The 15,851-nt window shown below is 46.8% G+C and overlaps 1 protein-coding gene across 4 annotated transcripts in view; it reads right to left on the bottom strand.

The window, feature by feature from the left end:
- KYAT3 (kynurenine aminotransferase 3) overlaps nt 1-15,851 on the bottom strand; it is a 548,094-nt gene that overhangs the window by 421,822 nt on the left and 110,421 nt on the right. Inside the window, exon 1 of one of the 4 annotated variants that reach the window (XM_078646056.1) lies at nt 2,057-2,075. The exons of the other annotated variants lie outside the window; for them this stretch is intronic. The gene's annotated coding sequence lies outside the window, so the exon portion shown is untranslated. Of the gene's footprint in view, nt 1-2,056; nt 2,076-15,851 lie in introns of those variants that run through there. 4 annotated transcript variants of the gene reach the window in all.

Here is a 15,851-nt window from a genome sequence, read left to right on the forward strand (position 1 = left end):
ATAGTCGGGAGCAGTAGCCGGAGGCAAGAAAATGGACAACGGAGGGTGGGGGTAAGTCGATGGACAAAAGAGGGTGGGAGGGAGGGGCTGGAGACAAGGAGATGGATAACAGAGGGTTGACAGGCAGGAGGCACCGTAGGAGGGACATGGAGGGGGAGGGGTACATGAGAGAGACAGTTAAAAAAGCATGCACTCTCGTAGAGTGCTTAAACAAAAATAAAAAGGTAGCACCTGGAAAGTGTGCAGTAGAAGGACACAAGTAATTCGTCCATGGGTGGGACAAAATCAAAAGATGAGGAAGGAAGCCTATGGAAGTTGACCAATAAGAAGCAAGCAAATGAGACTAACAATGAACCTAACAAATGATAAGCAATGGCCGGCCTACAAGACTACTACAAGTTAACAAAAGGTCTTGCAAGTGGCAGCGCATGATCTATCTTAGCTGTGAGCTAAAAACATGTGTATTGCATGTAGCAAGATATAATATGCCAAACCAAAAGTAAACATTTTGCCGAAGTAAAACAAAATAATGTGGTGGAGTTATTGAATGTAAACTGCAATATATGAAGTACGTTGCTGATTCTTTACTTCAACACCAAATACCATCTTCAAGTCTTGGGTTTTCATTTAACAAATCAGAGCTTCTGGGAGATGTAAACTTTGGTTACTTCTTTTGACCCAATTGCACAAGCACAATTGACAACCAAGATCTGCATTTGGAAAGTTCACGACTTTATGCATATTGTGCAGAGTACATTGAGCAATTTGCACCCCAAATGTGGAATAAGTTAGCCCTAAAGAGGGGGAAGTTCGGAGTGGCAGAGTGAGAGTGTGTGTGTGTCCATATAAATGATTAAAACCGTGCAATGCGCATAAATAGTTAACTCTTGCACGTAAAAGTACAGTACAGTGTAAAGAGTTCAAGGATAGGAAGATAAGAAAACAGAAGACTGCAATAACCCCTTAGAAGTGATTTTTGCAGGGCATATCCAATGGTTCAATGGACACTGACAGTCCCCTACTTCTCCACTTGAAACATAACTTCTTCGGCAGACTAGCTAAATATGAAGTGAAAATGGAGCACGAATCTCGAATGAATAAATTAAGCATTCAACTATCAGTCTATCTATCTAGTCAGCTCTGTCCCTTTGCCATAGACCTCCGTGAGCTCTCTGAGCTTGTGTGGAAGTGCTTGTGTAGATATTGTTTGTCGGTCTACCATCTAATGTGGATGGAAAGAGTAGATCTGTTTGTATATGTGCTGAGGTGGCTGGAGTACATGTAGACCTGATGGTTTTGAGCAGGGGTGCATATCCGTTTGCTTACTTGGGTACAGTATGGATAGATGTAGATCTGGCGTGCATGAATATTTTAAGATGGATAGTCTTGTGTGTGCATGGATGTCTGCAAGTGTGTTGCTCTGTTTTCATATTAGAATTTGTGTATGATCTAGGCCAGTGGGCGAATACAAGGGCCTCTCCTCTATGCATGCACCTTACAAAAAAAGCCAGACCTATTATCTTTGTCAACGCTAGTTGTTGATATAATTACAATGTGATTGTCACTTTTTCTTCGGATGCAAAAAGGAGTTACACAAGCAGGATAAATGAGGAAATCGGGTTGCTGGGAAGAAAGCAAGGCTGATGCGGAAAACAGATGAAGCCAACAGACAAGCAAGCGAGAGAGTAGGGAGTGTAGAAGAATGAGTACGGAAAAGAGCTTAAGGACCAGAGGTAATTAGATACATGGAGGGGCCGCTAAGCAGAAAAGAAGAGGGAAAGACAACTGGACACGTAGAGAAGAAGAGACCATTGTTTAGGATGGGGGGCGACACTAAGCATGGCCACTGTGGAGATTAAAAAGAGTATGACCATCGTAAGATATAGGATGGTGTTCACATTAATATATTAAAGGAACTATAGAACACCAACACGGTGCAGCGTTGCACAGGTACATTCATAAAACCGGCCCGTTGACGGCCAATAATGCATGCAAAAATGTGATGTTGATTGGCTATAAAAAATGCACTAACCAGACGTAACCACATTCGTCTTACCTTTTACATCAGTCCGATTCTAACTCTCATTATAAGGTCCCATTCTTTATCCGTCCGGACCATTTGTCTCCCCATTTAGAAGTATCCTGCCTGCCTCTGAGGTTTCATGTTCCCAAGGCATTTTATTACAGATTAACTGGTTTGAATGCGTGCCCTCCGCCCGTCCTTGCTCGTGCAGGTTGACAGGGTTCGCTGGGTCGAGCATTCGTGAATTTTTTTTCCAGACGATGTTATTTTTGGCACAGGAATTGGTCTACAAGATAGTAGCACCAGTAACTATTAATGATATAAAACAAGCATTGGCACAGCAAATAGGTTTCGCATTTGGGACCGTATACGTGTTTAGCCATGCAACAGTTGGGTTTGTTGCATAAAGGATGCTCTACTGCATAACTAAATACTTATACGGTCCAAAAAGCAAGACCTACTGGCTATGCCAATGCTTGTTTGTTTTTTGTTGCTGTTTTGTTTAAGTTCCCAGATCTACAATAGCTGGACATGGTTTTTGTTAACAGTTCTTTTCATCAAATGAACTTGTTTTCATAGCTCTGAATGTTGTTTCCATTCTGGTTGTAGGAAACAGTCATTCCCGGGGGCGTGGAGGCTGCCTAGCTGAGCGCATGCGCCGAACTTTGCAAGTGAGAAAATGCCTGGTGCAGGCGCAATTTACAAGTGTGGAGGGAGGGAGTCCCAGGCAGCGTGACTCACTCCCAAGGAGTTCATGCACAGCATCTGCATACTCAGCATGGTTTAAGGAAACTCGACCCACTCCCTCCCAGGCATCGAACACATATTTACCAAGAAACTCTGAGAAGAGCATGCCTGCTGCACTGACAGCTTGTGGGGTGTGTGCCTGGTGGAAGCGTGCACTGCCAGCTAGTGGTGTGTGTGTGCCTGGTGGAAGCGTGCACTGATGGCTGGTGGTGTGTGTGCCTGGTGGAAGCGTGCACTGACAGCTAGTGGTGTGTGTGCCTGGTGAAAGCGTGCATTGACGGCTGGTGGTGTGTGTGCCCCTTGAAAGCGTGCACTGATGGCTGGTGGTGTGCATGCCTGGTGGAAGCGTGCACCTACGGCTGGTGGTGTGTGCCTGGTGGAAGCGTGCACTGACGGCTGGTGATGTGTATGCCTGGTGGAAGCGTGCACTGATGGCTGGTGGTGTGTGTGCCTGGTGGAAGCGCGCACTGACGGCTGGTGGTGTGTGTGTGCCTGGTGGAAGCATCCACTGACGGCTGGTGGTGAGAGCCTGGTGTAAGTATGCACTGACGGCTGGTGGTGTGTGTGCCTGTTGGAATTGTGCACTGATGGCTGGTGGTGTGTGTGCCTGGTGGAAGCGTGCACTGACGGCTGGTGATGTGTATGCCTGGTGGAAGCGTGCACTGATGGCTGGTGGTGTGTATGCCTGGTGGAAGCGCGCACTGACGGCTGGTGGTGTGTGTGTGCCTGGTGGAAGCATCCACTGACGGCTGGTGGTGAGAGCCTGGTGTAAGTATGCACTGACGGCTGGTGGTGTGTGTGCCTGTTGGAATTGTGCACTGATGGCTGGTGGTGTGTGTGCCTGGTGGAAGCGAGCATTGACAGCTGGTGGTGTGTGTGCCTGGTTGAAGCGTGCACTGATGGCTGGTGGTGTGTGTACCTGGTGGAAGCGTGCACTGACGGCTGGTGGTGTGTGCCTGGTGGAAGCGTGCAATGAAGGCTGGTGGTGTGTGTGCCTGGTGAAAGCGTGCACTGACGGCTCATGGTGTGTGCCTGGTGGAAGCGTGCACTGCTAATAATGTCATTACTTTTGTTTCCAGAAGTTCACGACAATTGTCCAGTGGTGCGCCAACGTCTTCAACGGTTTCTTCATCTTCACCATAATGACTCGGACTCAGAAACAGGGGCGTAGCTAGACCTTGTGGCGCCCGGGGCTATCCCTCAGATTGCCGCCCCTTGGGGGGGGGGGGGGAAGACTTGCTGGGGAAAAAGGACGGCGAGCACTTGAAAGGTGGGTGTAATTTCTGGTATTCATATGACTTTCCTTCATCTTTAATGAGTGATTTTAATGTTTGCCCATGCGAAAGTGTGACTCCTAGAGTTGAAAGGTCACTCATAATTACAATGAAATTCTGAAAGTGCCACATATAGCAATCTGAAACCTTGGCAGCTATGGATGGCCCACAGACTCAGCCACCCACTCCTCTGAACCTGCTGCTGCACTCCTCTTACCTCACTCGATCCAGGCAGGGTCTCTGTTGCAGGCAGGGGTGGTTCGGTTCGAACTTTGATCCCCTAATAACTTCTGCTGTACTGAGTCTGCAGCGCAGCAGCCAGACTCTCAGCCCAGAGAGCCAGCAAAACAACGCCAAAAGCTGCAAGCACAAGGCCAGAATTGACTCCTCACGAGAGCGTAGCGGTGAAGCGCATAACGCGTCACTGCTACGTTCTAATCACGAGGACTGGCCAAGATGTCACTACAGGGCCGTCATAGCTGCCAAGGTTTCAGATTGCTATGTGTGACATTTTTTTAAATTCCAGTGCAATTATGAGTGACATTTCAATAATTTATGAGTGACAATTTCTCGCAAGCAAAACCAAGCAATGAAGTCCATGGGAATGGATAAATATTACAAATTATACTCTTTTGAGCTGTGAGAAACTCCAAAAAGATCTTGAAACTGCTGCAGAGCACCTGAAATTAAAGTTTCCTATTGATCACCAAATGCCTGCTTTTTATACCTAGGTGTTTTTTGTATTCTGGGGTTTGTATGCCCATGCATTATTATAGGAAAGGAGAAAACTATTAATTTCAGATTCCAAAGTATTTAGGATTAACAAATCAGGATTCACGGTGTTACAATTCGCATGAAGCACACAAAAGGAAGCAGCTACGGATAGGTCACATTATAATACTTGGTGTCATGTGACACAGAGAGCCAGCCGCCCTTTGACACAAATGTCACCTGATAAGTAATGTAAACCCTTCTCCCCACCATAATAACAAAAAGATACAACCAGGCCTGGACTGCCCCAAAAGCAGCAGCAGATGCTGCTCAGTGAGCACATTTACCCTCCTGCCAATAACAAGGATTACTGCCTTCACTATTGGTCTCTATTCTGCAGCAGATCACATGTTGTTCCTACTGTACCAGTCACTTACTTTCAGGGTTACCATCAGGCTCTGTTGGTATTTTATTGTCCTGGCTGTTACAAAAATTCTGAGAAGCCCTGAAAGTCGATATTTTTCCCCTCATAAGCGCATATTTTAAACAGCAAAACCAAAAACAAGTTGCAGTGTTCTGGAGCTGCGAAGTTAATAACTGTCTCATAAATAAAGTAAAGACAGAAAGTAAAGCCCCTATATACACTTTAGAAATAATTTTTTTTTATAACTTGCTCATCTTAAATCGACATGGTCTGTGGTGCAGAGCAGAGTGCAGTAGCGCAATGCTGTGTTTTAATGACAACTCGGGCACCTTGTCACAGTGTGACCGGACAGGTGTGCCCCAGCACCGGGCCGGCAGACAATTAAGTAACAGACCCTGCTTTAGCCAGCCTTTGCCAACTGTGCCCCTCTGGGTACTCACTGGCAATAATCAGATGCAGAGCAAATGTGCACTGCAGCCCACTCTGTCCCACGTGGGACCCTGCCAAAATAGGATGTGAGGCCCCAACAGCATGGATGTTCTTCGTCAGCTACAGAAGTAATTAAAATGAAATAGTCAACAGTCTGCTGACTATCGGACTCGACAGCTGAGCATCGAAGCCTCAGGCTGAGGCGCAAAACATACATAGGTCACAACCAAGGTGCACCCTATGTCAATATTTATTTAAATAATGACTCAACACTAAATCAGTCACCTCGAGAGCTGTGATCGTCCTGGTCAGCGCGCAGCTACCAGCCCAGCCCCACAGCCACCAGCATGGTACAGATGATGTCGCCGGCAGCTGAAAATGAAGTACTCGCACAAAAAAAGTCTTCAGCTCAGCTGTAAACGCAGGGCAGGCAGGCGAAGATAACCCACATGTTAAATAATATAAATAAAAACCACATTTTACAAGAGTGAGGATATCTCACTCTACTTACTTTGAGAGGTGAGCTTCAGCGGCTGCAAACTGGTATGGGCCTGGTCTCCTTGTGAACACAACCGGCATGAAAATTCAACAGCCGAGTGTGTTCTGGGATCCAGAAGTCACGGCGCCGTTCCTGTGCTTGAGGTTAGTAGGTCAAGTTTGCTAGTGCCGGCCGCTTTTGCAAAAATCGGGCAAGACCGCGGCTCCTGTCTTCTTTTCAGTGTGAGTCTCCCGATGTTTACCCTGTTGAAGCACCCTGTGCCTCCCCGGGCCCCGGCCAGGAGGTATATGCTGATTGTTAGGCTCAGCTCAGCTGTGGGACCCCGGGGGCGGCGGAGCGTTGTTCACCTAATCACTGCTCTCAGCTCACACTTCGAAAAAATATAATTACTGGTGGTCTCGTTTTTTGGGCTGCAGTCAGAGTGGCGAAATGTGCGCCGGCGGGACTTTCGCACACAGGAAGCAGTGCAGATAATGTAACATTGTAGGACGACTAGAGCAGATATTTAACTGTTGAGCTGCTGCTGCTCGAGTCGCAAGTGAAGTCTTCTGCGGCCCGGTCCCGGGGCACACAAAGGTGGCGCTGGAGCGTGCTAGCACCTGGCGTAGGCGCGGCCGCCTTTATAATTTATATAAAGGAGGCTGCAACAGGCGGCCGCCTCAAAAAGAGTGCCGCCGGGGGCGGACCGCCCCCCTCACTCCCCCCTAGCTACGCGGGTGCTCAGAAATCTTTATTTCGGCTGCTTTAGCCATAAAAGATACATACATAAAAACACAGAGCCATGTCGTTTTACACATACAAGTCTAAAAACAGTTAAAAACGTATCCATTCGTTACAGAAGTCATGATAATCGTCCTCAATAAGAAATACGTACATAAATGCATTAAAAACACAGAGCTTCATGGCAGTTAACATCTACGGTCTGGACATATACCATAATCAGAGGGAGAATCATACACCGTCATCATATAAAAGCAACTATAACGTTATAAACCAACAAAAATTTAACGGCTCAAAGTAATTGACCAATCTTCATGCGAGCAATATACACAGAATAAAGGAATCTACTAATGCTGAATACAATAGATTGGGAAGTGTTTGTTTTAATAATTCTATATGCCATGATACAAGATCTTATTCCTAGAAGGTTGCACAAGGGTTTGATCCACCTTTTTCTTGCTTTAGTATATGCTTGACAAAAGAACAGTATGTGGACCTCATCCTCCTTGTGAAAACCTGAGCACATGATACACTTCCCCTGTGTAGCGTTGGGCCCTTCCGATTTTCTCTTGGACCAACGTTCCAGGTTAGAGTTTATCATGAGATTCCCATACCTGAACTTCAAAAATAAGGACTTCGCAAGGGGAGGCTCTATCTCATCTAAAAATACCTCAAAAAAGGGTTCATCTTTGAAGCCTAGAAAATTATAAGTGAGAGACCCAGTTCTATTTCCATTTACTAACTGATTAGTTATGAAGGACCAGAAGGCTCGTTTCACCATAGATTTCGCCTAGTGCGGTTGCCTTTCCGGACTCTCCCATAACTGTGGCAGGCCCAAGATTGAGAACCATTTTTTAATGTGTTTGAGCCAGAAAATAGAATTAAGAGAATCTAAACCCAATATTTCCTGAAGACCTTTCCTGTAATCAATCAGTTCTGGAGTAGACCATATTCTTATCCAGAACATTAATGGTCTAATGATTGTATGATTGTCAGTTCTTTTAAGGTTCAAATCCAATTGAAGAGGTGTCAGAGGTGTACTAGTAGGAACCCTCACAATGGATCTCATAAATTTGTTATCCGGACCATGGAAGCTATCCCTTGCCCAAGGCCCCCATATCTCAGCCCCATAGAGGGCGGCAGATTGAATTTTAAATTTAAAAAGCTCAAGCACAGGAGTCACACATTTGCTGGTACTGGCATTGAGTTTGCTAATAATTGGCTTAACGTTTTGGGCATAAGACACCTTACTTTTCTCGATTTGGGCCTTCCATGTAAGGTTTGAGTCTAGCACCACCCCCAAATAGGAAAAGTTATCAACTGTTTCTAGCACTTGGCCGTCCAGACTAAGGGTCCCCTATCCGGCCTACAGGGATTCAATGCCATACACTTAGTTTTATTAACATTTATCTCCAATCCTTTCTTCACACAGTACATACTAAAGGAGTTCAAGAGTGCCTGGAGACCTTTCTTAGTTTGGGATATCAAGATGGTATCATTCGCGAAAAGTAACGCAGGCACCCCTTCCCCATTAAGTTGTGGTGAGTCGTTTGTACAACCGTTCAAATGATCAGGAATATCATTGACAAATAATGAAAATAGGGTAGGGGCCAAAACGCATCTTGGCGGACGCCACGCTCTATAGGGATGTTGCGCGTCAATTCCCCATTAGGACCCCACCTAATGTTGGCATGATTCCTAGCGTGCAGCTCGACTATTTGAGCCAGGAGGCACCCTGGCAACCCAACCTCACTAAGTGACCTCCAGAGCAAGTTACGTGGAACGAGGTCAAATGCCGCTCTCAAGTCTACGAAGGCGACATACAAGTGCCCCTTCCTAATGAGTACATATTTCCAATATATACAACAAAATCTAAAAACCTGGTCTATGGTGCTGACCTTACCCCTGAACCCGGCTTGAAGTTTGGTGAGTATTGCTTTTTCCTCTAGCCAGTCATTTATCCGAAATAGTAAGTGCTTGGCGTAGAGTTTTTGCAAGATGTCCATCAAACTAATCGGTCTGTACTTTGATGGAACAAACCTGCTACCCTTTTTAAAATAATAGAACAACCTCTGCAGCACGCCAACTATCTGGAAACTGACAATTACTAGATAGTGCATTAAACAAGTGATTTATATATGGAGCCCAAACTTCAATCTCATGCTTGTACAGGTCACCGGGTATCTTATCAGGACCAGGAGCTTTGCTACTTTTCAGTTCTGCGATTGCCCTTTTGGTTTCACCAATTGAGAAATCAAGGCACTCAATCGGGGGTGGCGACCATGGCGTCTCATCAAAACCACTATCGTATTGTTTGTAAAGGGTTGTGAAGTGCGTCACCCAAGTCAGTTCGTCTAAAAAGACGTCCTTCACAGCTCTACCTGCATGGCACCCATTAGCGACCAGCCTCCAAAACCCAACATTGTCCTTGGATTTGGCGACAGCCAGCATGTCCGCCCAGTTTGACTCCTCCCATTTCTTTTTTGAGATCCTTTGGATATGCTTATATGTCTCCCTGGCAACTTTGACATCGTCTTTCGTTTTGTTTTTGATTGCAAACAAAAGCTCCCTCTTGGCGACCTACATGACTGGTCATACCATAATTTACCATGACACCCAATCCTTACGTTTTGCTGCTTTTTTTGGGGCATTTTTGTCAAACATGTTTTTAACTCCTGAAAAAATGTCTTGTGTAATGCAATGAATTGATCATAGTAATTAGGTGAAGAAGAGTGTCCAAGTATGGGCCCAAAAGTTGTATCAAATAGTGAATATACAATTGCGAGAGCATTACCATGTGCGAGAGCATGCGACCATTTCAATGCACGTCTGTTATTACTGACATGTACCAGATCACACGGAATGAAATTAGTAACCTCGGGGCAGATAATAGAGAGGGTTCGCTAAACATAATTACATCAATGGACAGTTCCAATGGATAGTGATCACTCTCAGCCCTTTTTGCCACCACGAGGTCAACCATATGGTGCCAGATGCTCAATGAGACAAAAATAAAGTCCAAGTTGCTTTTAATATCGGACCTCACAAAGGTGGGTTGTTTTAAAAGGTCAGAGGGAAGGCGACCATTACACGCCCTAAGACCGTGATCTGCTGTTAACCTCACCAATTGCACAACCAAAGCCGAACATTTGACGAAGTTTGTGGTCTCAAGCTGAGGAATGTTATTAGCTTGATCTTCATCCTCAAAAACGTCTGCAAGCCCTAGAACGGGTTCAAAATTACAGTTTATATCACCACCCAAGATCACTGCGGCATCACCAACCACCCTTTTCAGAAAGCTATCCAGGATTTCAAGAGTGGGAGATTCTATAGAGTGTGCTAAGGGTCTATTATAAACATTAATTATATAGCATTCTACCCCGTTCATATTTGTAAATTTTAGGGCCAAAATGTCCGATGAGCCTGCTTCTATTACTTCAGCCTTGATCTTCAGTGTGATTTTGACCCATGTGATGAGTCCCCCCGAAGGCCTACCCCTATTGGACTGAACTGCCCCAATGCCAAATGTTTTAAACCCTATCCTGTGAGGTGTGTCTATTGCCCATGTTTCCTGCAATAGACAAAAGTCGCTAGAATCAATATAATCTGCCCACTCTGGGTCCCTCAGATTTTTATTTACCCCCGCAATATTCCAGGAGATCAAGAGCACTGGTGGATTTGTCCCGCTACCAGGACAAGTTGGCTTTACAGTGACCAATATTGGTGCCACTGGTGATATCACACTGTCCTGCGACGTACCATCTACAGTATGCGGTTCCATTTGAGGAGCCAGACCCACTACACCGTTGTCGGCTCTATCACCCAAACAACCCTCTTCATTTTCTGGGTTCATAAGGGTGGCTTCTAGAAGGCACTCCTTAGCTAGGGCATCCCCATTATTACAACGGTCATTACCCCCCTCACCCTTTGCCCATATTACCTCGCTGTTGTCATATTTGGTGGAAGTGTTCTCATCACAGGGTGGGTGATGTGTGCCATAGGAATTAGTGGTGCAGCTTAGCAAAGGCACGAGTCAATCGACTCCGTCTAAGCAGCTAAATCTATTGTAGGTAGGGACTCCATTCCACACATTGTGATTACCCTGCCTACCAATTTCGGTGCCACGCCTAGAATATTGATTGATCATAGCCCAATTACCCCCATAGTTGGTACGCCTCAGTGGGGGATAAAAGAAGGTTAGGAGTCTAACTTCAATAGATGATGTGCCTGTATAAGTGTTCCGTGTACATATATATTGAGCAGTATGGGGTTCCTCGAATGAAACAACAATACAGTCACCCGGAATTGATTTGTTTATAGGGCCAATCCAAGGCACCCTTCGTACCATAAGAATTCTGCTTTTCATATGATTAGGAACAGGCTTGTTTTCGTTCAGCCAATATATCACCTTGTTTTTCAAGGACAAAAATGTTTCCTCATGTTGATTACCTAGTTCAGGGACCCCGGTAAGTACAACTACAAAAGGCCTTGCATCAGGCGGAAGATCTATAAATCCTCCCCTTGGATTATCTCTAACATGGGGTGCCTGGTAGTTGTGATTATAAGCTTTATTTACAGAGGTTCTCTGGACCGAGGACTCATTTAATGCAGAAGCAGTGTGCACGGGAAGATGAGTATCGACAACACTCACTATTTGAGTATTCACATTTGGTACAGTACCCTTCAAGGGTGGTTTATTAGCGGGTTTTCCTTTAAGTGGTGCCAAAGGGGTCGCAATAGGAGTATCGACGATGCTCACAATCTGATTATTTACATTTGGTACGTCCTTCTTCAAATGTTGTTTATTAGAAGGTTTTACTTTCGGTGGTGCCAAGGGGGTGGCAATAGGAGCCAATGAAGAGCTAGCAACTACATCAGAGCTTTGTAGCTCACTGCCACTTAAACTTAAACTAGACAGGGTGATGATACTTTTCTCCACCTCAAGGAGCTGATTTTCAATACAAGTTAACCTAACTTCCAGCAGCCTAAAAAGTTTCTTTAATGTCTCCCACACAATTTTCAAAAACTCTTCTTTACCCCCCTCTAACTCTACCACAGGTGTGATGATCTTCTCGTCCCCAATAACAGGGGGCCCGTCTATTGTATCCGAATTCAACGCTTCCATTTTGTCACTAATATTAGACATTTGCGTAGTTGAGAGCGTCCGATGTTGCGAGCTACTTACGCTCCCTAGTTTCATAGCCCCCCCTATAAGACACTGGCTTTTAGCCACTTTAGCCTTTTTCCTAGCGTACACTGACATGGCTTTACGTTTTCTCTTTTGTTTTGGCTCTACCTTGTTTTCACCCTGTTTGCTCTTGGTCTCTTCTTTCCCTATGGCTTTTTCCCCTTTAACATCCTCCAGCAGCATATCCACTTTAGTCGGGTTTTGAAATAAATTGCTATTAGCTGTGTGATGAGGTGAGTCTAATTGGACAACAGCAGAAATGGCTGTTTCCTCAGGTGCGGAGTGCACATCGGCCGATATAATAATGGGTGTGGGGCCAGTTGAACGCTCGGGAGTTTTAGCTAGGGCTATGCTACCCAAGGAAGATTTTTTACCCAGTGCAAGGTCTGAGGACAGTCTTCTAGCTGCCTCCAACTCCAAGGATACTCTATGCTGTAGTTTGGTGATCTCAATGTCGATGTTCGTATTAGTCCTTGTGATGAAATCATCCAGAGTCCCTGTAGCCTTTTTCACAGTTTTAACAGCCCTGCTCCGACTTTCACGCAAAGACATCGTTGAGCAATATCCCAGGGCTATAGTGTGCGAAGAAAACTATTACTGAGGCTATCTAGCACAACCAGACAGCCAAGAGGGGTGGCCCGGTCCGGTCTTGCCCGGTCAGTAACGGGCTAGAACGGGCCCGCCCTTGGCCCGGGCTTCGCCCCGTGCTACGACCCGCGCGCGTCCCGCGTGCGCGAGTCTGTGGAAGATTAAATAGTGAGGATCAGGGCGGGAAGAGGACCAGCTGCGGATCCAGAACGCCTCAGCCAGACTCATCCTCGACATCCCCCGACGCAGCCACATCTCCGGACATCTGAGAGACCTGCACTGGCTCCCCGTCCACAAGAGAATCACCTTCCGTCTCCTCACCCACGCACACAAAGCCCTACACGACCAAGGCCCGAGCTACCTCAACAACCGCCTCAACTTCTACGCTCCCAAACGCCACCTCCGATCGACCAACCACGCCCTCGCCGCCGTCCCCCGCATCCGAAGAGCGACAACAGGAGGAAGGTCCTTCTCCTACCTGGCCGCCAAGACCTGGAACACCCTCCCTCCCGACCTTCGCCTGACCCAAGACCACCTCTCCTTCAGGAAGAAGCTCAAGACCTGGCTGTTCGAGCAGTAGCGGCACCCCCCCCCCCAAGCGCCTTGAGACCCTCCGGGTGAGTAGTGCGCTCTATAAATGCCTTGATTGATTGATTGAGCTGCGGCTTGTCCATGCCGCACGGAATGCTGGTCCTCGCAGTCCCGTGGCACAAAGGGCTCCAGTCAGATGACCTCCTTCTCCCTCAAAACCTCTGCACGAACGGCTCCCGTGAAGCGGGGGCCGTGAGAGGTCTCTGGCAGTCTCTGGCAGTCTTCAGGAACCACAGTGCAGGCGAACGACAAATGGGCGGTGATCCGCTGAGTAAAAGCAACAACCAGCAGTGGACTTAGGCAGCTTTTAAACCAGGTGAGGTCAGGGCGGGAAGAGGACCAGCTGCGGCTTGTCCATGCCGCACGGAATGCTGGTCCTCGCAGTCCCGCGGCACAAAGGGCTCCGGTCAGATGACCTCCTTCTACCTCAAAATCTCTGCACGAACGGCTCCCGTGAAGCGGGGGCCGTGAGAGGTCTCTGGCAGTCTCTGGCAGTCTTCAGGAACCACAGTGCAGGCGAACGACAAATGGGCGGTGATCCGCTGAGTAAAAGCAACAACCAGCAGTGGACTTAGGCAGCTTTTAAACCAGGTGAGGTCAGGGCGGGAAGAGGACCAGCTGCGGCTTGTCCACGCCGCACGGAATGCTGGTCCTCGCAGTCCCGCGGCACAAAGGGCTCCGGTCAGATGACCTCCTTCTCCCTCAAAACCTCTGCACGAACGGCACCCGCGAAGCGGGGGCCGTGAGAGGTCTCTGGCAGTCTCTGGCAGTCTTCAGGAACCACAGTGCAGGCGAACGACAAATGGGCATTGATCTGCTGAGTAATGGCTTTGAACCAAAAGCTTTAACTTCCGAATCACTTCTTTGAAAATATTTGAAATTGCGACGTTAGTTCTAAACAATCCATCCACTCCTACAATAACCGTGAAACCTGCCGACTTTCCTAAATAGTAAAAGGAAGTTCTGGTTTTATTGAGGACATGGAGGCAAGTATTGCGCTTCCAATCAGCCAGAGGAATGAACATTACACTTCCCATCAGGCTTTGGGGAAAGACTACAAGAAACAAGGGCAGTGGGAACAGCAAATGCCAGTGTAGCTCTGTAGAAAGCAGCCTTATTCACCCCCCTCCCACACCCCCCACAGTTCAGATAGCTTGTGATGCAGCAGACTAGTTGGAAAATCAGTGAAGTATACACAAGAAAACCAATACAGGAACAAACTTAGAACGATCAGACGAACATCATCTTCTTTGTTCACAAAGGTATCTAATCGTACACATGGAGTGGAGGCATCTTGAGTTGAAAAAACCCATAAATATATAGTAAAACTTACTGAGAACATGGTGCAAGACAATGACAGGGGGCACCGCAGGAACAAAACACCGGCTGCCTCTGTCCTCAGGAAGCAACACTATGCCGTATTAACTTCTATGTTGTCTATATTAAGTAGCTTCCATATACAATGTGGGAACACCACCACCTTGTGGACAGTTATAGTAACAGTTCTGTGAAAGAAAGCTCTCGTATCTTGAAAGCTGATGACCCATGACGAGAGAGGAAAGCTATATGGGCCTCTGCTCGTAAGCACGTGCCCGCGTACATGCACGCAAGCTCTAGGCCACAGTGGTAGCATTTTCTGAAGCCCTTACTAAAAGTCTCGCCAGAGCACAGCGCATGCTCTGCTCTAGGATCGACCTAAAGATAATGTGGGACTCAATGTTACAATACAGTTTTTTTCACTGTATTCTTTTCGCACAGAGAAATTGAAAACGGAATGCAGGGCTATTTTTTAGGTCGAGCCTAAACAGCGATTGTGCTGTAAGCGATCTGTTATATCTACTTTGTATGGGTCTGACTCCCCCCACGCATTGCATTGGCCTTTGGGGTTGTCTTTTTTGGAATCATAGCCTGCAAATAGCTTATGGTGGGTGTATGTCCCACCTCTTTTGAAAAGTTCACTCCCACGGCGTATTGCCGCGGGTTTGAGCAGCTGCACGCAGGGCGGTAGCTGCCTCCATCTCTCCATGTGCCCGCCCTCACCACTCCTCCTTGTGTCCGCCCCACCACTCCACAGAGATCGCTGCATCGTTTTAGAATGATTTAAATTAGTAAACTATCTGGGCATGCGTTGATTAAATGCTTTGCCCAGATTCACAGAATGTTGAGCCATCACTGACGAGGCTCAAACTCGGACCCCCCACTACCGAGTCAGCCATTCTGATTGCTTTTAATGGACCCGACCAATGCGTATAAACACGAGCAAAAACCAGCAGGACGAGGGGGTACTTGGGTTAAAAGGAGAGGGGAGCGCGCCACTGCTTGTAAGTTAGTCTTTTTTTTCCCGTCCAAAAATTATAATTTTACGGTAGAAATGTTTTGGTTTTTTACCTAGTGTGGACACTGTAGGTTTACCTACTTTGAACATTTTTGCATGGCTTATTACCCTTCTTTTTGTGTTGACGATTAGACGTTCTGAGTCAGAACGTCTAATTGTCAATACAAAAAGAAGTGAGGCTGCTCCAAGCTTCCTGTATGCACGCTGCTAGGGACCCTGGCTGACCTGTGGCTACAGAGTGAACACTGCAAGGTGTGTCCCCCATTTGTCCAGAGCAAACAACAGCAGGGTTGAAATCTCCACTCTGCCCCGAGTGAACAGG

Source organism: Lissotriton helveticus, chromosome 1_1 (assembly GCF_964261635.1).
Source record: "Lissotriton helveticus chromosome 1_1, aLisHel1.1, whole genome shotgun sequence".
Taxonomy (NCBI): Eukaryota; Metazoa; Chordata; class Amphibia; order Caudata; family Salamandridae; genus Lissotriton; species Lissotriton helveticus.